Raw genomic sequence first — 24,074 nt, 5'->3', positions numbered from 1 at the left:
AGGATGGAAGAATAAGGCAAATAATGAAAATAATTTGATCAAAGATGTTGATGATAGGTCATTGCCTGTTGCCAATCGAGGCGGATCAATTATATGAATGTGTAGGTTTGTTCCTTCGGACACGTCTGATGTCCGAAAGAACTGACACCACGCATTTATTTAGTTAAATAGAAAGGCTGGGAGCCACACAATGTATATACTTACAAGGGAACCTCCCCATCGCACCCCCCTCAGATTTGGTTATAAGTTGGCACAGTGGATAGGCCTTGAAAAACTGAGCACAGATCAATCGAGAAAACAGGAAGAAGTTGTGTGGAACTATGAAAAAAATAAGCAAAATATACATACTGAGTAGTCCATGGCAAGATAGGCAACTTTAACGAGAGTATGAGCTCAGGAGTGCCGTGGTCCCGTGGTTAGCGTGAGCAGCTGCGAAGCGAGAGGTCCTTGGTTCAAGTCTTCCCTCGAGAGAAAAGTTTAATTTTTTATTTTCAGACAATTATTATCTGACAAACTCTTATGTTTTCATCACTTTTTGAGAGTGATTATCACATACACAAGAAAACCTAAATCAGGCAAGGTAGAAGAATCTTTTTACCCATTCGCCAAGTGTGCAAGCTAGGTGGGTCGACAACATATTCCTGTCATGTGATGCACATGCCGTCACCGGTGTCGTATAGAATATATCAGACGTGTTTTCCTGTGGAGGAATCGGTTGACCTATGACCTTGCGATCAATTTTTTCGGTTTCCATTGGAGAGGCACGTCCTTTCGTCTACTAATCGCACGGTTTTGCGGTGCGGTCGCAAAACACAGACACTAAACTTATTACAGTGAATAGAGACGTCAATGAACGAACGGACAGATCATAACTTCGCGAAAATAAAAAAAATTAAAATTTTCGCTTGTGAGAAGACTTGAACCAAGGACCCCTCGTTCCGCAGCTGTTCACTCTAACCACGGGACCACGGCGTTCCTGTACAAACATGGTCCTCAATTTTGCCTATCTTGCTCATGGACTACTCAGTTTGTATATTTTGCATATTTTTTTCATAGTTCCACACAACTTCTTCCTGTTTTCTCGATTGATCTGTGTTCAGTTTTTCAAGGCCTATCCACTGTGCCAACTTATAACTAAATCTGAGGGGGGTGCGATGGGGAGGTTCCCTTGTTAGTATGAACGACATCGGTCGCATCACAGTTGACAAGCAGACGAGTAACTGTTTCTTCCTCCTTTCTCTGATTCTTAATTTAAACGATACAGTACGCCTATTAGCAAGTGTTTTGATTACTCTGTCGTAGATGCGCTGCAGATTTTTTAAAAAACTAAAATAAAAAGGCTTCAGTAAGACGCGTTTCCCCTTGTTTCTAATAATGTAATATTGTAAACGGTTTCTGTATATCATTCTTCTGAATAATTGTATCAACAATAGAATTAAAACCGGTTTTGTTTAGAAAGTTTTTTCCTTCAGTTACGTGCGACATTTATTACTTTTTTTCATACTTGATGGTGATATGATTTTCCTTGAAATGTCAGGTGGGATTGAAATTTAAAACTTGGTAGCATTTCACTACTTGTTTTCTCACGGATTTTATGGGAACACTTCATGGTCTTGAATTACATCTGCTGCTTATGGGCACTTTATTTGTAAATCGTAAAACTTTATATACTTTACTCGACAAACACAAAAAACGCATTTGTTACTAACCAAAAACTTATTACTTTGAATTTCCTATACTTCGTTGTAAATGTTGTAGACCACGATTCAGCGTCGTTTGAAGGGCTTTACTTCATATTCCTGGCAGGGGGAGGTAGAGAGGAAACGAAGACAATTTCTTGCAAAATAAAACGGAACTATTTCAGAAACTGCCTATTGATCGCCCTTATCTCAGATGATGGGTATTTCCTTGGTAATACTACCACTTTATACGGGGTACTTACTACAAATAATGTTCTTACATGAGAGAGTATAGTCTCTATGGCATTTGCATATATTACTTTGCAAGTAACTCGTGTAAAAGCTATCGTGAATTGAAATTGGGAAGCTAGAGGAACATGTTAGAACCCAGATCCATGTTGCATTTCCAGGGGATGGAGAAATAGCGGCGAACGGTGAAATAATGTTGAGAATCAACTATAAATGATTCTGGATAAATTAGCTTCTAGTTATTGTCCATTACATGTTCTGGCTTTCTTGAAACTGCTATCGAATTGGTGCGTATCAGTTTGTCGGGGCAGGAAGCGAATTTGATTTATTAAGATCGTTTTTGTTTACCCTCGGTGGGGATTAGGGATGAGCGCGGACACGCGGGTATTTCGTTCAAATCTGTTAACTAACATCGGCGGACACTCTTCTAAGGTGGAAAAAAAAGTTCAGCGTTTGAAGTGCCACCGACAGCGAGACCAGTAGAGATGGAACACAAGCCTGAGTTGGGGGCGAGGAGGGGGTCAACGAGAGAAAACCGAACGTGCACTTTCAAAGGAACCATCGCTATATTCGCGATTTAGTGTCATCACGGACAACCTAAAGTATGTTCGCTCGGCGGGTGTATTAGAACTGACGGCATCCGGAAAACGCAACCATTAGCTCTCTTACATGATGAGTGTGTGTATCTATTGTTTTACCATACTTTTTCATAGAACTCTCATCCATTTAATTTAAGATCGCCGAAACTAGAGCGTCGCTTTGACTGTCGACCGCGAAAGATAAACACGAACATTTTCAGTGTAAACAATTGAAGAGTAAAAGGTGCTTTGTGATTTAAAAAGATCCCTGCAGGAATGTGCGAAGCGGTTTGCACTTGTCGGGCTACTGTGGGGCTTCGCGCGATGGCGGTAGCTGTACTCTATAGCAAGAATCATCGCCGCCTTATGGTCGCATTCTAAAGGCTTCCCACAACTGTTTTGTTTCGTATTTTCTTCCTCCGCTCATTGTGCTCAGCAGCTAAATCAAAGTTCCTTCTGACGTAGGAGTGAGACGTGTATTGCGGCCTGGTGGGCAACACGTCCCTCTGACGTTTCCTGTTGTAACACCTAGCGGTGGGTAGCAGCGCGTTGCGGGTGTTCTGCAACTAACAGCGTAGAAAAAGTCGAGACCGATATAATTACAAAGATATTGATTGCTTCCTGGACGTTCATTTGCCTCCTCCATCCGGAGACGAAGACGGCAATAGATCAGCCAGTTTTGTTTCACAGTCTCAACTGAAACGAGGTAATAACACAGACTAACATATACAGTCGCGACACTCACTGCTGTGAAACGTGTTACGTTTTGACTGTTGGAACGACACTAGCGCCTATAGCGGCGAGAAATACAGCCAAAGATAGTTTATTTTTAATTGTTTTTCTACTTAATTAACGAAATAATTGTATTTTTTGCGTTAAAACCATTAATAAATTTTCAAGAGACATGGATTAAATGTAAAAGCAGCCATATTTCACTGATAGTGACATAAGATAAAGCTTATTCATGATAAAGTAGTTTCGAATGTGTGTGTATCTGCTTCATACGCCGCTGAAAGCAAGATAATATAAACACACATTTCTTGCATGAGAAGCATCGGTCTGTTTCGAAGATCCTTGTTGAAGGAATTCCGCAAGGTTCGGTCGTTTCGCCATTACTGTTTAATTATTATGTGTAAATGACCTTCCAACAAACCCCATCATCGTCTACAATCTTTACGCTGACGACACGGCCTTTTTTATATGCGATAGGAACATAGATCAACTGCTTACACGAGCGCAACGACAAAGCAGCGCCATTGAGGCATAAGTGTCTACTAATAGGTCACCATCAACCCGACAAAAACGGCAGTAGTATTCTTTACAAAAAAAGGGGCTGCCTATTCTATGATTCCAGGTCAAAGTTCTTCGTCAGCCTATTCCGTGGTTGTCCTCAACGAAATATTTGTGGGTCATACCCGACAGGTCGCTTAAGTCCACACCCCATTCGAAGGAATGAAAGTACGCCTTCAAGATGATAAACACTCTCATTCCTGTCTTTGTCAGTAAGGGTCTAAATACCTAAACGAATCTTGCCTTATACCATTTACAGTACCGGTGTCTGCAGTGGTCGCTAGGGATACCGCGCTGGACCAGGACCAGGGAAATTTATGCTCTCCTTGGGGAGCCATATCTCCAAGAGAAGATTGAGGGATGCTCAAGGAAGATTTTTTCGGAAAAATCGCCAGGAAGATTATTTTTAAATAGATTTATTTTACGTTTATTTTTGATGGATTTGGATGTTACGGTAGTAATCTCGCTACAACCGCCTTTTGGTCACCTTTTCAAGACAGATAACTTTAGAGTTATCTTTAGAGATTCTAACCCTCTAATCTCCATACGTTCACACACATGTATGGGGAAGGAAAAAGTTTTGCGTCCGATGTAGAGGTAATGGCATACGGTGAAGGCTATTTTACAGGATTTCCAGAATCGTTTTTAAAGATAAAATCTAGTCACCTTAAAGATGTTGAATAAAGTGCGTATGTTTAAAAGGGGAATACATCGAAATATGGTTGTATTTTCAATCTGAAAAACACTTTCATTGCCAGCCCGAAACATTTTCGCCTTACGAAAATGTGTAACTAACGCTCATTCTGTGAACGAAGTTACAAATATGCATATTTGTTATTCCAGTAGACTAGCTGCGTTATGAAATGCCGAAACTATATGGCGGATATTTTGTTCTAGTAGGTGCTGGTAATAGAAAGAATGGAACATTCCAAATTGGAAAGGGTTCGGTAATTCAGAATTCCGGGGTTCGCGATCCATGGAGTGTACATAGTGAACAGCGTTACATCACTTCCCGTCATCCGTAGCTGGCTGGCCGACCACACCTGTATAATAGCTGCGACCGGCAAAGAACGCGCAAGGACGTCCGTGCTAACAGACCGTCGGCACTGCGTCATCTAATGAACACATTGAACGAGGGACGTGAAGGAGAGATTTAAAGTAAATAAGTGCAGCATCATACGACTTTGGCACATTATAGCAAAGGATCCGTAAGAGACCCCGTACCATCACGGCACTAAAACCAATTCCTCGTTTAGGTACGTGGACGCATTCTTTCGATCCGAAAAAAAACCGGAAATATGTGGCTTTGTCCGATGAATAGTGAATGGTGTTGCGAACGGATGGTGGGTTAATCCGCATTTTACTTCAGCTGTGGCGCAGATGTCATGGTGCTTTACATCGCAGCCCAGCAAAAGACTGCGTAACATAGCGATAAGTCAGAGTTGGTAAGGAGCGAGTATCACAACATAGCTGGATTCCTATGGTGAAATTCTGAAGGCGACATTCTTAGCGGCGACGGTGCCGTAGCGCAGTACTGAGGCGCTGGATGTAAAGTCCAGTTATCTTTCTTTACTAATAACGTAAGTTATCTGACGATGGCCTAAGAAGCCGAAAGGCGATTCATAACGGTCTATTAAATAAAAATTATTGTGGTATATTAATACTGTGTATTAAAGTTATTAATCTCTATTGTCCCCCAAGAACCGACAAATATTACAAAAACATCTTTCTGTACATTTTCTTTTGCTCTGATTTGCTAGTCGAATGTTGAAATCAATTTCATAAGGGTTTACACATTTTTTAAAAAAATAGTTTAACTTTGCGATTGAGGACCACTGGACGCTTGATAGCGCTGTAGAGGGTGTAGAACGGGTACCAGATGGTCAATCTCTCTCTTCTCTAATTCCTTCCTCTTATTGGAAGTTGTTGAGGTGAAGGTTGTTGTCCCTTGGGGACATTTCCTTCGCTGTGACTGAGTGTGTTGGGATGTGCTATATTTTTGTTGTTCTGTTGTGCTGAGAGGTGTGTGTTCCTTTTGCTATACTCAGGAGAGTATTCATTTAGGTCGCTTGTATCTGTCGTTTGCTTGGTCGTATTGACCTAATGTGTTTATAAGCTGATTGTGTGAGGTTCCGGCTGTGGCATAAGACTGCTCTGCCAGGTGTCGGAACCGTGTTTGGAGTGTTTCAATGTCCGCAGCAGCATGCAGATATGCTGTGGGAAAGCGTGGGGGTACGTGTAGGGCCCGACGGAGGGCTCTGTTTTGAATTTTTTGTAGGCGGTCTATTGTCGATCTGGCTGCATAGTCCCATACTGGGCATGCGTATTCCAGTATCGGCCTAATAAGGCTGCTATAGACCGCTACTCCAGTGCTGGGGTCGAGTGAACTGTGTTCATTCAGTATGGGGTAGAGGACTTGCATCCTGCCAAGGGCTTTTCTGCGGAGTTCCTCGATGTGGCACTTCCAAGTTAGTCGCTTGTCCAGCGTCACACCGAGGCATCTCGCAGTGTTTCTCCAGGGGAGATTTCGCCCTGGTAGCTGCAGCAGTTGGATGGGTCGTCTTAGGGGGCGGTGTTTTCCGAGACGTCTTGTGATCATCAAAGCCTGTGTCTTTTCGGTGTTCAATGAGATGCGCCATTTCTTGGCCCATGTGTCTGTAAACGTCTCGTGACCAGGTTCCTGTTGGTGGAGCAGGAGAAGAATGCGGTTTCGTCTGCGTATTGCGCTGTTTGGACGTGCTGCGTGGCAGGGATGTCGGCATTACAGAGGTTGTGCAGGGTAGGACCCAGTACGGACCCTCGCGGCACTCCGGCGCGTATTCTTCTCCTGCTCGACTGTGATCTATCGATCTTAACGGAAAATGTCCTACCGGTTAGATAGCTATGTATAAGTTTTACTATCTTCCCTGGGAAGCCTTGGGTGTAGATTTTATACAAGATTCCGGTGTGCCAGACTGAGTCAAAAGCTTTGGCAACGTCTAATAAGACAATCCCGCAGTAGCCCTTTCGGTTGAAGCTTTCTGTAGCTGCTCCAACTTCCCTCATTATTTGTTTGGGGGGGGGGGGGCGAGGCGGGGGCGGAGTGTTGTTGCTGGAATCCGAATTGAAATTTTGGCATGATTTGCTCTCTTCTGAGGTGATCTTCAATCGAAGTGAGTTTCTGTTGCTGATATAAGATGGAAGTGAAGTGGTTTCATATACTAGTCGGCTATGTGCAGTCAGCGCAGCGAGATGGGTCTACGTGGCCTCATGAGAGAATGGCAGATTAGAAGTGTCGTGTTGGGATGTACCCATGTCCACACCATCAGTGAAGTTGCCTTACGTTTCGGGGTATATAAACGGACTAATATATATAATGTATGTCTCATAGGACCAAACTGCTGAGGTCATCGGTCCCTAAGCTTACATACTTCTTAATGTAACTTTAACTTACGCTAAGGACGACACACACACACACACACACACACACACACACACACACACACACACACACACACACACGAGGGGGAACTCGAACCTTCGACGGGGGAAGACGCCCTAGACCACTCGGCTAACCCGCGTGGCTGACGGACTCTCCAACGTATTTCCTATGAGAGGTAAAACTCCTTAATAACGCGTAAAAACAGCGGTCGTAAGATGATCATAACCGACAGGGGACAGTGTTAAGTCTTGTGAATGGCAATCGGTTTCAAACCCAATAGGAATTCCTGCTGATAGCGAATGCAGGTTCCTCTCAACCTGGTGTCGAGCGAAAATTGCGAAGAGAACTGGATGCTGCAGACATCTGGAACGAGGTACCTCGCGAAAGTGTCACAGCGGAACTTTCAGTTGCACATCTCCAATGGACCAAACAACACACAAACTAATTTAATGTGGTTCGACGTGTCGCGATTCTGCCTGTTTTCGGATGATGCAAGGTGCCTCGTGCACTGACAGCCTATTGAGGCGTTAAACCCGCAATGTGTGGAGGGTATAGTTCAGGCCGGAGGTGGTCCTGTAATACTTTGCTTGTGTTTCTCGTGCTATGGCATTGGCTCTCTTATTCGAGTTACCGTGAACATTAACCAGGACGTTTAGACATTATCTGGGCCGAAGTGTTGCCCTTTCTTCTACGTTTGCAAGAGGAGTGTTGTGGACACTCCCTTCCTCCAAAATGACAACAGCTATGTTAACGTGGGAGCACACATACGTTCCTTGTTTTGCACCTTTACTGTCCCGCTAAATCACTGGAGATTAATCCTATAGAAAATGTCTTGAAGTGTTTGGAACAGCCGTTGTAATAGAGGGTGGTGTCAATTTGACAGGTATTGATTGGAACAGTCATGGTATCGAAGCTGGTGCCACAGACAGGAATTAATATGACATAACTTTGAATGCCTTGTCCAAAAATTACTTCGAGGAGATAATTTACGGAACCGACTCGAGAAGGTAACGTCTTAGACCTCCTTGCAACAAACCGACCTGAACTTAATGAATTAGTTAACTTAGAGTAAGGTATCACTATCAAAGGCTGTTACAGCGATTTTGGCTACGGGTGGCACATTGAATGTTATACAAATTGCAGAGTATCTGAGTACTCAGAATCAAATAATCAGTGCTGAGGACGAAGATGTTGAGCACAAATGGAAAAAATTCAAAAGCGTCATTCAATGCACCTTAGACAAGTATGTTCCGAGCAAGATCAGGGATGGGAAAGATCCACCGTGGTTTAATGGCTCGTCTAGAAAACAGTTATGTAAACAGAGAGCTTCAGGTCAGATTAAAGAGAAGTCAAAACCTAGTTGACAAACAAAAGCCAAACTAAGTGATAATGAGCGTAAGGAGAGCAATGAGAGAAGCATTCAGTGATTTTGAAGGTAAAATTTTGTTAACTGTTCCAGGTAAAAACCCTAAGAGGTTTTGGTCTTAGGTAAAACCAGTAAGTGGTTCGAAATCCTCTGCTCATTCGTGTAAACGTCTATGTAGGAAGGGAAAAGGATGCGTGGGAAATAGAGACGGCTAGCTGCACAGGGCATTATGCTAATGCAATGGCTGAAATTAAAATTGTTTGTCGGACCGGGGCTCGAACTCTGACTTATCGCTACTCGTGAGCGATTGCCCTAACTGTTTCGGCCATCCAGACACGGACCCTGACCAACTCAGATTTCGAACTTACCGTATGCTGCAATGCAGCCTCTCTCGTATGTTAAACGCTCAACTCTCAAATCTTGATTTCCGTGGGAGTTCGGGCGATATTTGTGCATTCGCACTGAAACAAACGTCGAGGAGACGACCCCTCATTCTCAGAATTGTGTTTGAGTGGTGTCCGTTCTGTCGGGCATGTGCTCAGTCCACCGCTCTCCCAGTCGTTTTGGCAATTTTCTAGACTGTGGAGCCACTACTTCTGAATCAAGTAGCTCCTCAGTTGGCATGTGAAGAGGTTGAGTGCTCCCTGTTCCAGCCCTCCACTAAGGAAAATTCCTTGGCAGTACCGGAAATTGGACTCGTCCTCCGCAAGACAGCCATATCTGCCGCCCACCCAGCTACGGCGGCCGATAAAAATATAAAAAACGCCGCATAATATGGTAGCTCTAAGAGACCTAATCATTAATGAGTGGCTTCAGCTGTACTACGTATATATTGCTGAACGAAAATATTATAGCAATTTACTTACTAGCTTGTTGGTCCATCTTTGGAATGCAATACGTCACCGTATCATGTATCCGACAGTGTTGGTAAGTTTGTGCAGGTATGTGGCACCAAATGTCTACGCGCAAGTCAGGAAATTTCCGTAAATAACGGGCCGCTGATTTTTGTACGCTATGATGGCACCTAAAAGCGGCGACCCAGTTGAGTTCCATCGGATATTCAGATCAGGTGAATTTGGTGGTAAAGTTCACTATCACTCTCCGCAAACCTTTACAGCACATTTCTGACTCTAAGGCACGACAGTTACTCTGCCGAAAGATGACATCGCCGTCGGGGAATGCATCAAGCATGAAGGGGTGCAGAGTCCGCAGCTGTCGGCGTGTCTTCGATTACTACCATAAATCCTACGCAAGCACAGCAGAATGTCTCTTATAGCATAATATTGCTCTCAGCGGCCTGCGTTCGTGGCACGGCAGACGACCACCAACCTGGTGCAGCAAGAAACGTGATTCGTCCGCTCAGGTGACACGTTTCTGTAGATCTACAATGCAGTCCCGGTGATCCTGTGCTCGTTGCAATCGTAACTGACGATGTCGTTAGGTCAACACATGAACACGTAGGGGTCGTCTGCTGCGGAGCCCAATGTTCAACAATGTGCGCTAAGTGGTGTGCTCCGGAACATATGACCATGCACCAACACTGTGCTTTTTCATTTCACCAGAGATGCTAAAGATCGCCATCTACCCTACTTTATGGAATAGACAAGCTTCCGAACCCCACGTTCTGTGAGGAGGCGTGGACGTCCAACCATTTAGCGACTAGTGATAGTTTCACTGCCCTTCTACCACTTTTCATAGATGCTCACGAATGTAAGCTTCGCCGTTTCCTAGATACTCGTTCACAGGCTCCGTATAATAATCTGCCTTATAAAAGTCGCTTTTGTCAGTGGATTTCCTCATTTGCGGCCCGCATCGTCGCTAAAATGATTTCTCATTCGTCTCTGCTCTGCTTACATACTTTTGTTACCGTGTCACGTGCCTGCAACGCCAGCAGGCGACATACAACCTCGCTGTGGGCAATGGTCATAATGTTTTGGCTCATACGTTTACGTATAAAGAAGAGTGTCCGTTTGTTTGTAATTAATACACATCTACAATTTTATTGAAATCTTGATGAAATTTTGCACACTTCACCTTCAACATAAGAGGAAAATCACTGTTTACATAAAATTTAATGTAATACATAAAGAGGAAAGGTCGTTACCAAAAATCTCCAAACGTTCTTGGACGATTTACTTCAGATTTCTACTCTGTGACGTAATGATTATTTAGGCGGACACCGGCTGTATATTTTTTGAATATATACAGTACATAAATATGTATAAAATATACACGAAGGAGAAACGTTATTACAAAATATCTCGAAAAAGTACGTTATACTTTACCGATATATTACTTTAATTTGTAGTCTAAAAAGGAATCAAAGCATAATCTATGATGTAATTATTACTAAACTTTTGGTTTCAAATTTGTGTATATTTGCAAAAGTCAGTACCGGAAGCCCAGAACCTGATTTTATGAGTGCCGCAGGTGAAAACATAATTCTTCACATTGCGTTGACACCCCATTGATTCAAACATGCACTTCGATTTAAAGTGATAGCGGTTTCCCATGCGGCTTGCATTCGTTGTGGTTGTCAACAAAGCTCAGGCCCAATCACTTTGTGTGGCAGATATTAAATATCCCGGGCAACGTTAGGCGGTGCTGCTAGTAAGACGTCCTGAAGAAAGTTATGGATACTGTTCCCTACCGAATTGAGGCTATTCTCTAGGCTAGAGGCGGCGTTATTTTCTGTTTGTGAAGACATCGTGGGGTGACTAATTTTGCATTCGGTGTGCTAATAAAAGCAGTGGCGTTAAGCAGTATTAGTACGGGGTGGAGATCACTTCTGAACAGCACGTTGCAAGGCATTCCAGGTATGCTCAATAATGTTAATGTCTGATGAGTTTGGTGGCCAGCGGAAGTGTTTAAACTCAGAACACTGTTCCTGGAGCCACTCTGTAGCAGTTATGTACGTGTGGGATGTCGCGTTGTCCTGCTGGAATTGTACAAGTACGTCGGAATGCACGATGGACATGAATGGATGCAGGCCATCAGACAGGGTCCTTACGTTCATGTTACCTGTCTATCGTATCTAAACGTATCAGGGGTCCCATATCACTCTGCAACTGTACATGCTCCACATCATTACAGAACCTCCACCAGCTTGAACAGTCCCCTCCTGACATACAGGGTCCATGGATTCATGAGGTTGTCTCCATATCCGTACACGTCCATACGCTCGATACAATTTGAAACGAGACTCTTCCTACCAGGCAACAAGTTTCCAGTCATCAGCAGTGTAATGCCGGTGTTGAGGGGCCCAGGCGAGGCGTAAAGCTGTGTGTCGTGTAGTCATAAAGGGCACATGAGTGAGCCTTCGGCTCCGAAACCCATATCGATGATGTTTAGTTGAATGGTTCGCACGCTGACACTTGTTGATGACCCGGCACTGAAATCTGCAGCAATTTGCGGGAGGGTTGCACTTCCGTCACGCTGAACGATTATCTTCAGTTGTCGTTGGTCCCGTTCTTGCAGGATCTTTTTCCGGCCGCAGCGATGTCTGAGATTTGATATTTTACCGGATTCCTGATATTCACGGTTCACTCGTGAAGTGGTTGTACGGGAAAATCCCCACTTCATTGCTACCTTGGAGATGCTGTGTCCCATCGCTCGTGCACCGACGACTATAGCACTACGTTCAAACTCACTAACCTGCCAGTGTAGTAGCAGTTACCGATCCAAAAACTGCACCAGATACTTGTTGTCTTAAAGCGTTGCCGACCGCAGCACCGTTTTCTGCCTGTAATTAAATACGCATGCCTATACCAGTCTCTTATATATATTAGGAAAATTGTGAAAGTCCGCAGCTCGTGGTCGTGCGGTAGCGTTCTCGGGTTCGATTCTCGGCGGGGTCAGGGATTTTCTCTGCCTCGTGATGACTGGGTGTTGTGTGCTGTCCTTAGGTTAGTTAGGTTTAAGTAGTTCTAAGTTCTAGGGGACTGATGACCATAGATGTTAAGTCCCATAGTGCTCAGAGCCATTTGAACCATTTTTTTTATTTTTATTTTTTTATTTTATTTTATTTTATTTTATTTTTTTTTTTTTGAAAATTGTGAAAGCGTTCAGACAGCACTTAGGGTGGAAAAAATCAATTGTAACCAGCAAGGCGCCTCGTCTTAATCGTAAACAAACTTCGTTACGAAGCAAAGAAATTTGCGCTAGTGTGCAACCAAATTTCCACGAACTACGGAATCTGAGAAGTACGTACTAACGTGTGCAGTGTTCTGTGAACAGTCTGGCTGGGAAACTAAGCAGGCGCGGCACTGGTGACACTGACGTTTGTATATTGTGTATCCTTCAGTCTCGATCTTAGTCAGCGTCAGCTCGGAGATGTCCGGTTTAGTTCAGACGGAAATAGCGCCGCGTGCTTGCGTCACAAGCGGCAGTTCAGGTGTACTCGCGAGGAGCGCAGGGGCAGTGCATTGTGAGAACTGCGCCCTCCGCGCTTCGCGTTTCTCCGATGAAACTCATAAACTGTTTATCATCTGCATCGCGTTCAGACCACAGTCTCAGAACAGCAGTGAAACTGGTCAGTGTAAAGCACGACATAACATCCGGTTTCACTAGTTAGGTAAGCAGTTTTTCTGATGTTGGTTATTGTGGGATGCTGTTACTGGCGACTTTTGTTCAGAAACGCGGTATGGGGACGTAGTAATGATATGAAATAAAAGCTGTGCTTGCATTAGTATTCAGTCCAGCTCTTCATTGTGTAAGCTGTCACTGGATTTAGATACGTTGACACAAAACTAAAAGTATTTTTGTGCAAGAAAGCAGTTACGTGTTTTTGTAGCGGAAAAAGACATAAGAGGCAGTAATGAAAGTTAACTAACAAAAATCACGTACGCCAGTGGAAACTTTGGTGTAATGCAGAAAACGAACCTTTGAAAATATGAAACAGTCTTTGCGTTGTCAAAAGTATATCTCCTTTCATAATATTTTTAAGGCATAGCTCACGGCAGTGCTTTGCGACAAGAATGCAGACAGGCACATATGCGATAGTTTTTAAGTAATTCTGTTTTATTTAATTTTACGCTAAAGGTCTTTGCTGCTGCTTCAAAGCCCACCCAGCTGAATGTTACCCCCTTTCGATGTCCTTGACTGACAGCAGAGAGAGATGTGAGCTTATAAAAAAATTCTCAAACTTCAGTTTCAGGAAATATAGCGATGCCGGGAGCTCCTGTGGAACGCCTGGCCTTGGCTTTCCTCAACACAGCTTCTTTGCTCGTGGCCCCTCCCCCCCCCCCCCCCCCAACCGCCCGATTCAATATCACACACAATTATATGACAGAATACATTTTGGTGAGATTTGAAGTAAAGTGGTGTTTTTCATGAAACTGCGCATTACCATTAACGCGTGGTAAACTTTGCACCTGTTGCCAGATTTATGCAGCCTGGCTAGAGTTCCATATCAGCCGGTGTGAAATACGTATCTCAAAAAGAACGAGAGGTATATGTGCAACGGAAAAAACGCCTCTTTGATGATGTCCAGAAGCAAATAACGACATAGCGCTAATCCGGCTAATGATGTGATTATGCACCGTCACATGTGGAAAGGCTGTGACTTAAACACGGCATCTGCCATATTTCTCCTGTGAGTAACCATATCCAAGTCTCAACTGTTTTCGGCTCTCGCCTACGGTGTACGATATTTCGCTTTCATCCTCAAACGCGTAGTAGGTGGCTTAAAAATACGATATTCCTGTTGATAACTTCCTGTGTTTCATTTTATATTTACTATTTGTATACGTTTTTGAACATTCTGGACTTCAAAACAGTTTCTGATGGTACTTAACGATAATAGTACGAAGCCCTACGTTTCCATTACTGACCGAGCATTCCTGTTCGCACATTGCAGCCGATATCTTCCACGGAAGAAACACAGTACTTCATCATTGTGTAACAACAAAGTTTTTGTTGGTGTTGATAATCATAAGGTGCAACGACAGTCAACACATTTAAAGTTCAAAGGGTTTTATTTCTTGGTCACTAGCTGAGACGCGCTGATTGGTGTGGGAATTGTGTGTGTGTGTGTGTGTGTGTGTGTGTGTGTGTGTGTGTGTGTGTGTGCTGCACTGTATTGCAGCCAGTACAGTCACAGTCTGTTATTTTCTCTTTCAGTACATTTTTATTTCAATAATTATCCTCAAAAGTAATATTTTTGATTTGTACCAACGGCCTCTTCTGTGATGATATTCCTGATTACTTATATGTAGTTTTCTCTGTTATAGGACCGCACTAACACGTGTTAGAACATTAAGTTAATCTCTGCATGTTCTTTTGTAATCTGTTCTTACTCCTACAACACTCCACGAATTTAATCACCGCATCGTATGCGTACTTTTGTGAAAGCTGCTGAATTTTTCTGATACTGAAGGTTACGTCTACAGGGCGGTTATAATTATACTTTCGCTACTTCAGCCAGTGTATACGGAAAATTATTTACCTTGTGGGTACTCATCTGAATAGGGATGATATTCAGACAGTGCGCCGCAGGGTTTGCATTGTTAGTTTGTTAGTTTTATGACTTGGGTTAGTCGTTGGTACTGTTGTGGTGACGCAGAGTTGAAATAAAACTTCTGTGTGTATTACAGTTGCTGTCAGTCGACATGGGTCTGGACATGATGAGCAGGGCTTTACTCGTAAAGCTGTTTCATTCGCGGGTATCAACGAGGAGTCTTCTTTCCGCATTGGGGCTGAAGGACATGATTTGGTAGTTCGAAGTAACTAGCGATTTGGGAATTGCTACTGGGAGAGGCTAATGCGCTACAAGCTCTTGGCGAAGTTGCTGTTGCTATGGCTGAGAATGCTGGACGCAATGTACAATCTTCAAACAGTGCACGGGCTGTGTGACGACAGCAGAACATTCCATGGTATACCGTTCGAAAAAATGTTGTTGTTGTTGTGGTCTTCAGTCCAACAACAACAATATTTTTTCGAACGGTATATTTCGAAAAAATGTACGTATACAAAATTTTAGATTGTTTAGAGGACAAAATAATTGTTCATGCGACAAGAATGTCAGAAGCGCACCATTCCCCCACTACGGGCCCACGAAAATTTTGACACTAGCGATGTTCGAAGTGGGGTATGATAAATATTGTTTTAGATATATTGCTAAAAATATTGTCGGTTTACATTAATTCATAACCTGCATCTGCGTGCTAATTATTGTTTTAGACGCTCGAAACAATCAGGTGTTTCACAAATTATGGCTACATCTACTACCAAACGGATACTCGCCTCTTTTCGATTGTCTGTCGGTGTCTCGTACACCAAACACTTCATCTCTCTCCCCCCCCTCTCTCTCCCCCCCCCCCTCTCTCTCTCCCCCCCCCTCTCTCTCTCTCTCTCCCCCCTCTCTCTCTCTCCCCCCTCTCTCTCTCTCCCCCCCTCTCTCTCTCCCCCCCCCTCTCTCTCTCTCCCCCCCCCTCTCTCTCTCTCCCCCCTCACTCTCTCTCTCCCCCCTCACTCTCTCCCCCCCCTCTCTCTCGCCCCCCCCCCCACACAAGCATAAAAAGAAATCCACAGGAATGAGATTGCAAAAAAAAGAAACAAACAATTGGGAAAACATCTAAATGTTCTGATACCAACGGCAAAGTGCGGTAATTGTTTCTTGATCAGCATTCTAGTAAACGGAACACGCGTCCGGAAGTTTGGGATGTTTACAGTGTTTAGTAGATATCAATGGCAGAATTCCACGACCTGAGAAAGTCATCAGCTGATAGATCTTGGATCTTCCGATACTTAAATAGGCGTCTCGTGTAGGACTGATTTTAGATTCTTGGCCATGTTTTGTGTGCTGGTGCTGCGATTGTCATTTCTCTGCAGCACAGGTTCCTCAAACAAAAAGCTTCTCACACTAAGAGGGCTACCGTTCTCCCATCGGTGCATATAAGGGGTCCTGTTCCACAAAGATGACAATTAATACATGATTTAGTAACCTCCTCCCCGGAAATCGTTATTCATAGAGGCTGCTGCTTGCTCAAATGCTGCCGGCCGGAGTGGCCGAGCGGTTCTAGGCGCTACAATCTGAAATCGCGCGACCGCAGCGGTCGCAGGTTCGAATCCTGCCTCAGGCATGGATGTGTGTGATGTCCTTAGGTTAGTTAGGTTTAAGTAGTTCATAAGTTCTAGAGGACTAATGACCTCAGAAGTTAAGTTCCATAGTGGTCAGAGCCATTTTTGCTCAAATGCTGGGTCGTGCCTCCACATAAACTCCGTTAGAATGTAATCAGCTGTTAATATCCTGAATCATCATCAGAAACTTCCATGTAAACGTAACGTAACATAAATACTAATAACGCAACAGTTTATCCAGGGACGCGGACACTGCTAGCAGTAATGAAAACATATTCTTCGTAGCGATAAGATGTGATTGTATTGTAAATGAGATTCCTGTGTCAACGTGTTACATACGAAGCAGTCAAAGCAACTGTGAACAATACGTAAGGGAAGGAAACTCTACACCTCTAACATTCGTCTCAAGTAACGTGTTTCTTTGTATATATATCCTCTAATAACTACAAATTTTTATATGTAATTTTTATACTCTTTATTTACACAGTTAGCACTCGATTCAATAACACACGAAAAAAAAGTTCTTCCCCCAATTAGCGAAGAACAAAACTTGATTTTCACAGACACTGTGCGGCACCTCTGTTGGTTGGCACTTTTCATTGAAAATACAAGAAACACGCAAGCATTTTTTAACAAACTAGTTTTTTCTTCTTTGTATCATTTTCTCCACTCTGTCAAGATTTCAAACTTGAAATGTATTACCGAGCAAGGTGGCGGAATGGTTAGTACACGGGACTCGCATTCGGGAGAACGACGGTTCAAATCCGGGTCCGGCATTCTGAATAGGTTTTCCGTGATTTCCCTAAACCGCTTCAGGCTAATTCTGGGATTGTTCCTTTGAAAGGGCACGGCCGATTTCCTTCCCCCTTCTTCCCTAACCTGAGCTTGTGCTCCGTCTGTAATGACCTCGTTGTCGACGGAACGTTAAACACGAATCTCCTCCTCCTCGAGACGATCAAAGTACCCTAAATCTCTGATGTTACATCCATGTTCCCAAACCTGTGGAGTATGACCCTATACGTTTTCACGACATCAGTATTAACAAGACATATTAAACTAATCATCCTTACTGCGCTTGAGCAGCTCCCTACGCCCTGCCCTCAGAGTATTTCATCTGGATACCACCGCCACATCCTCCGACAAACACTCCAGTTTCACTCTCCGTCATAGGTTCGTTTGTTTGATCTCATACTCGTGTGGCGTCTGCATTCATACTGCGCCCAACCTCGTCCCAGTCGCAGCAAAATCCTGGTCCTTCAACGCAAACTTCACACCACCATTTCCAGTACTATCGCAGTCCTTCGTCACTTAGCGGCAGGGTAGCGCTGTGGTCAGTACCCTGGACTAGCACTCGGGAGGACGACGGTTCAAACCAGCGTCCGGCCATCATGATTTAGGTTTCCGTGGTTTCCCTAAATTACTTAAGGCAAATGCCGAAATGGTTCCTTCAAAAGGGCACGGCTGCTTTCCTACTAATACCTTACCTATTACGAGCTTTTGCTCCGTGTCTAATGACCTCGTTGCCGACGGGACGTTACACTAATCTCCTCCTCCTCAAAATCTCCTGCTTAATATACGTATACAATCTTCTTTTACAGCTTCCGTTTTCAACATATATATGGTCGAAGGGCAGAAAGTAACTGCTGCCATCCCTCCACGGCCAGGCCATGAAATACGATAACGAAAATAAATAAAATACAGATTATAGCTTAAAAGGAAGATTGGGTGCTCAAATGGCACACGCTGCAGTTGCTTAGGAAAATAGCCTTGCATACAGAAATTGCGGGGATTGTGTGCCAAAACATGTTGTTTCCATCTTGCGAAGAGAAGGGGGAGGGGTTAATCTTTCTGTACGGAACCTGGACTTACAGTAACGGACATAGTCTAATATGTCATAAGTGTAATATGTCATAACATTCGTATAATCGTCGGTTGTAAGTACGTCTGCCTATGCTATCCGGACAGGCTAGCCGAGAGCTGCTTATTGAAGCCGTACATGCACGAGGGTGGAGCGTGATTTGTGGCAGACGAATACAGATGGCTGGCTGACACGTGCGGAAGGCATATGATTCTTTCGGATCCGTTTCTCTGGCTAGTCTGGAATGTTCCTATTCCCTCGAAAATCGTTTTCTCCTCCGCTCGCCATACATCAACGTCCACAACACATATTGTTTCCCCGATAATGAGGTGAATGCACGGCGCCTCAGCCGTGAGTAATCTTTGAAAGACTTATTCATGCGTGCGGAGCTATGATAGAGGACACGATCGATGTTGTGCGCTCGCGTTATACGGCGGCCGCCAGTGTAAACACTCTTCCTGTGATCATAACCTGTGCTCGTAGCGGAAAGACATGTGCACACGATGTTCTTCGCGGGCCGCTTCCTGGAAGAGATGCGTGTGTGCTTTGTGTAGCAGTGTGTGTGTGTGTGTGTTTTGTCGGGCTAACATGTCTAGCAATGGGTGTGACGGTGAGACATTAGGAATGCCTGGGGTAATATAACCCAAAATTGTAGGAAATACTGTGGTGGTGGTGGTGGTGGTGGTGGCGGCACACACATACCACCACTAGGGAAGGACTCGGAATGGGAATGTCATGGTAACTGAAATTAATGGAAAATTTTGTACATTTGTGCTTATCTCATAAATAAGATACTGCGTCATTTGCAGCTGATTTTTTTTTTTTAATGTCGACCCAACATTTTTCGCATATTCTCAATAGACAAAAGTGTTGTGGAAACTGCGCGAGAATTGCATGCTTGAACATACAGGGTGTTTCAAAAATGACCGGTATATTTGAAACGGTAATAAAAACTAAACGAGCAGCGATAGAAATACACAGTTTGTTGCAATATGCTTGGAACAACAGTACATTTTCAGGCAGACAAACTTTCGAAATTACAGTAGTTACAATTGTCAACAACAGATGACGCTGCGGTCTGGGAAACTCTATAGTACGATATTTTCCACATATCCACCATGCGTAGCAATAATATGGCGTAGTCTCTGAATGAAATTACCCGAAACCTTTGACAACGTGTCTGGCGGAATGGCTTTACATGCAGATGAGATGTACTGCTTCAGCTGTTCAATTGTTTCTGGATTCTGGCGGTACCCTGGTCTTTCAAGTGTCCCCACAGAAAGAAGTCACAGGGGTTCATGTCTGGCGAATAGGGAGGCCAATCCACGCCGCCTCCTGTGTGTTTCGGATAGCCCAAAGCAATCACACGATCATCGAAATATTCATTCAGGAAATTAAAGACGTCGGCCGTGCGATGTGGCCGGGCACCATCTTGCATAAACCACGAGGTGTTCGCAGTGTCGTCTAAGGCAGTTTGTACCGCCACAAATTCACGAAGAATGTCCAGATAGCGTGATGCAGTAATCGTTTCGGATCTGAAAAATGGGCCAATGATTCCTTTGGAAGAAATGGCGGCCCAGACCAGTACTTTTTGAGGATGCAGGGACGATGGGACTGCAACATGGGGCTTTTCGGTTCCCCATATGCGCCAGTTCTGTTTATTGACGAAGCCGTCCAGGTAAAAATAAGCTTCGTCAGTAAACCAAATGCTGCCCACATGCATATCGCCGTCATCAATCCTGTGCACTATATCGTTAGCGAATGTCTCTCGTGCAGCAATGGTAGCGGCGCTGAGGGGTTGCCGCGTTTGAATTTTGTATGGATAGAGGTGTAAACTCTGGCGCATGAGACGATACGTGGACGTTGGCGTCATTTGGACCGCAGCTGCAACACGGCGAACGGAAACCCGAGGCCGCTGTTGGATCACTTGCTGCACTAGCTGCGCGTTGCCCTCTGTGGTTGCCGTATGCGGTCGCCCTACCTTTCCAGCATGTTCATCCGTCACGTTCCCAGTCCGTTGAAATTTTTTGAACTGATCCTTTATTGTATCGCTTTTCGGTCCTTTGGTTACATTAAACCTCCGTTGAAAACTTCGTCTTGTTGCAACAACACTGTGTTCTAGGCGGTGGAATTCCAACACCAGAAAAATCCTCTGTTCTAAGGAATAAACCATGTTGTCCACAGCACACTTGCTCGTTGTGAACAGCACACGCGTACAGAATGGCGCACCCACAGACTGCGTTGTCGTCTATATCTTTCACATCACTTGCAGCGCCATCTGTTGTTGAAAATTGTAACTACTGTAATTTCGAAAGTTTGTCCGCCTGAAAATGTACTGTTGTCCCAAGCATATTGCAACAAACGGTGTATTTCTATCGCTGCTCGTTTAGTTTTTATTGCCGTTTCAAATATACCGGTCATTTTTGAAACACCCTGTAAATGCAGATGCTCGCCAAGCCTGCAGGTTGCGCTGTTGCATTTGACCGCGAGCGGCACATGTGCAATGCCCTCAATACGTTGAAAGTGTCGGTCTTGGTCAGAAAAGTATTATGTATAGCGCATTGTGTCGGAGCCAAATGATGTCGAATGTGGGCTAATTGCTGGTGCTCGTATGGTGGGTGGTTCTGTATCTAAGGTAGCCGAATTGTTTGATGTTGCAAGAGGCACCGTACAGGGAAAGCGGAAAAACATCATCCGCCAGGTTACAACGCGGACGAAAGTGTGTGGTGAATAATCGTAATGAACTTTCATTGAAGAAGATAATGACGAAAATAGGGGGACGAAGCTGCCAAGGTCACTGCAAAATTGAATTTCGCACTTGCGAATCCATCAGCATCCAACCAACATGAAGGGAGCTCCGTGCGTAGGGCATTGCTGGGCGAGCAAGATAAATCCCATATCAGGAAAACGTTGTGTAGATGTCGTAAAACCTGGACTATGGAACAATGGAAGAATGCTATTTGGAAGGATGAGTGTTCTTTCAAATTGTTCTCAACTTCTGACAGAGCCGGCCGCGGTGGTCTAGCGGTTCTAAGCGCTCAGTCCGGAACCGCGGGACTGCTACGGTCGCAGGTTCGAATCCTGCCTCGGGCATGGATGTGTGTGATGTCCTTAGGTTAGTTAGGTTTAAGTAGTTCTAAGTTCTAGGGGACTGATGACCTCAGATGTTAAGTCCCATAGTGCTCAGAGCCATTTGAACCATTTTCTGACAGAGTTCTACGTCCCGAAGTGTGAAACTTGCTGCGGGTCCGGTGTTGAGTTGGACAGCCGTATCGTTGTATTCCATGGATTCTACAGTTACTCTCCAAGACCTTATCACTGCTAAAGATTATGTGATCATTTCGGATGATCACCTCCACGCCATGGTGCAATGTTTGTTCCCCAATGGTAAAACTGCATTCCAAGACGATAGGGCCCTTGTTCACACAGTTCACATCATCCATTACTGGTTTTGTGAGCACGAGGATGAATTGTCGCATCTTCCTTGGCATTCAGTCATCATATTCAAAATTGTTGAGCCTTTGTGATCTGCTTTCGTGATCGCTATCCAGCCCCCCGCCCCTCCCCCTCCCAAAATCATTACCTATTTGGAGGAAGTGTCCCTTGACAACCATGCAGGACCTTCTTTTATCCAACCTGAGTCTGATGGAATCCGTTTTGAATACGAACATCTACCTTGCGTTAATTTGGTTTTTCATAATTTTTTCCATCCCCTGTATATAATATACCCAGAATTATTTAATTATTCCTTTTTTGATAGGAGATGATTAGTGATAGCTCATTTATACTATACAGCTGTTTGCAAATATGCCGCTCTTCATGCTGTGCAGACCTCGTCATCCCTACATTCATTTCAACCTGTGTACTATAGTCATCACTTAGTCTCTCTCTACAGTTTTGATCCCCAATCACCCTTTCCTTCCATTACGAAGTTGGCAATCCCCTGATGCCTCAGGTTGTGTACTGAAAATCCCTTATTTTAATGTTGTACCTTAAATTTCTTTTTCCTGAATTGGATTCAGTACCCACTAATTTATTATTCGATCAGCCCATGTAATTTTCTAAATTCTTCTGTAGTACCACATTTCAAAAGCATCTCTCTCCACCACTGCGCAACACATTTAGACGATCACCTTTTTGAATCCCCGTAATTGTCTACCACTGCGATGTGAAAGTTCGAAGTCTGGCTCAAAGCTGCATACAATCTTTCTCTGTAATGGTGCAGAGGTATGGCGCTCTGCGACGTCACCCACGTTCTGGGCGACGCTTCAAACAGCTATTTGTTCCCCTGAGACCCCCCCCCCCCCCTTCCCCAGTTCGGCAACACTCTCCATACCACCCACGCACTTTGATGAGCACGTTAAGAACCTACATATCAAAGACTGACACCCATTCAGTTGAGTGGCGCCCCGCTGCTGCTATAGCACCTAAGATCAGGCAACCCCTTGGATATCCCTTAGGCGGGGTTGCCTGCTCTGTGCAAAATTCTACCAGCCGACTTGCTCTTTAATTTCTCCCACTCCCCAGTCTGTTTTCTATTTTTTTTCCTTGTTTCCTTCTTCCTACTATCGAATTCGTCACCCATCAGAATTAAATTTTCACCTCCCTTAATTATCTGAAATAGTATCCTTTTTGAAATAGTATCTTTATCTCATCCTGCATCCTCTGAATCTCATCATCTGTGGAGGTACTTGGCGCAAACGTACACGATTGTGATGGTTGGCATTGTGTCTATCGTGGCTATAATAATGTGTGTATTGTGCTGTTCGCAGTAGCATTGATAACGCTGTACTGTCTCCACCAAAAATCCTGTACTTTGTGTCACCACAGTTCACTAATTCCCACTAAATTTCAATCCGACCTATGTACTTCCTTTTTTAAATTCTCAAATCTACGAGGGCTTTCTGGAAAGTAATGCCCCCGAAATTTTTATGCGAAAACTTTTTTAAAATAGAACAATCGTTATTAATATTCTATATCTTTATTCTTCATGTCTAGATATTTATTTCTCGACGTAGTCTCACTAGCCACGAACACATTCCTCTCAACGAGAAACATGTTCCTTAATACCGTCACTATAGAATGTTTGACTTTGTTGACGGAGCCACAACTTCATATTTACTGGTAACGCTTCAAGTTATCAAACATGTTCTTGTAGTTTTGGAAACGGATGACTATCGGATGGGTCCAAATCGGGAATGTATGGAGGATGATCGATCACAGTGAGCCCAAGGCGACGGGTTGTTGCAGATGCAGCAGCGCTCGTGTGCAGTCTGGCATTTTCACTCTGAAGGAGAGGGTGCCCCATACGTGGACTAACTCTTCCAGTGCACAACTCGTCTACAGCACGCTGTTCCTCATACACTGATCTAGTTGCGTTACACAATGCCGTGTTACACGCTACAATTCGGATCCCTCTAGTGGCAGAGGACTGCAAATATACACACATACAAACAAGATGATTAAAGCTGTAGAATGCTAACAACGTTTTCCTCATTTAAAAAAGCTATATAAAAGTTTTTTCATTAATTCGGAGGAGTTACTTTTCAGCTCG

General features: G+C 44.0%; 1 protein-coding gene across 1 annotated transcript in view; it reads left to right on the top strand.

The window, feature by feature from the left end:
- The first annotated feature begins 13,026 nt into the window (after positions 1-13,026).
- The window catches only part of LOC124591360, a 190,095-nt gene continuing 179,047 nt past the window's right edge, over positions 13,027-24,074 (top strand). The window contains exon 1 of the mRNA XM_047131727.1: positions 13,027-13,114. The gene's annotated coding sequence lies outside the window, so the exon portion shown is untranslated. The remainder of the gene's footprint in view (positions 13,115-24,074) is intronic.

Source organism: Schistocerca americana, chromosome 2 (genome assembly GCF_021461395.2).
Source record: "Schistocerca americana isolate TAMUIC-IGC-003095 chromosome 2, iqSchAmer2.1, whole genome shotgun sequence".
NCBI lineage: Eukaryota > Metazoa > Arthropoda > Insecta > Orthoptera > Acrididae > Schistocerca > Schistocerca americana.
The sequence above is the reverse complement of the archived record's forward strand: the minus strand, read 5'-3'. Positions and strand labels throughout refer to the sequence as shown.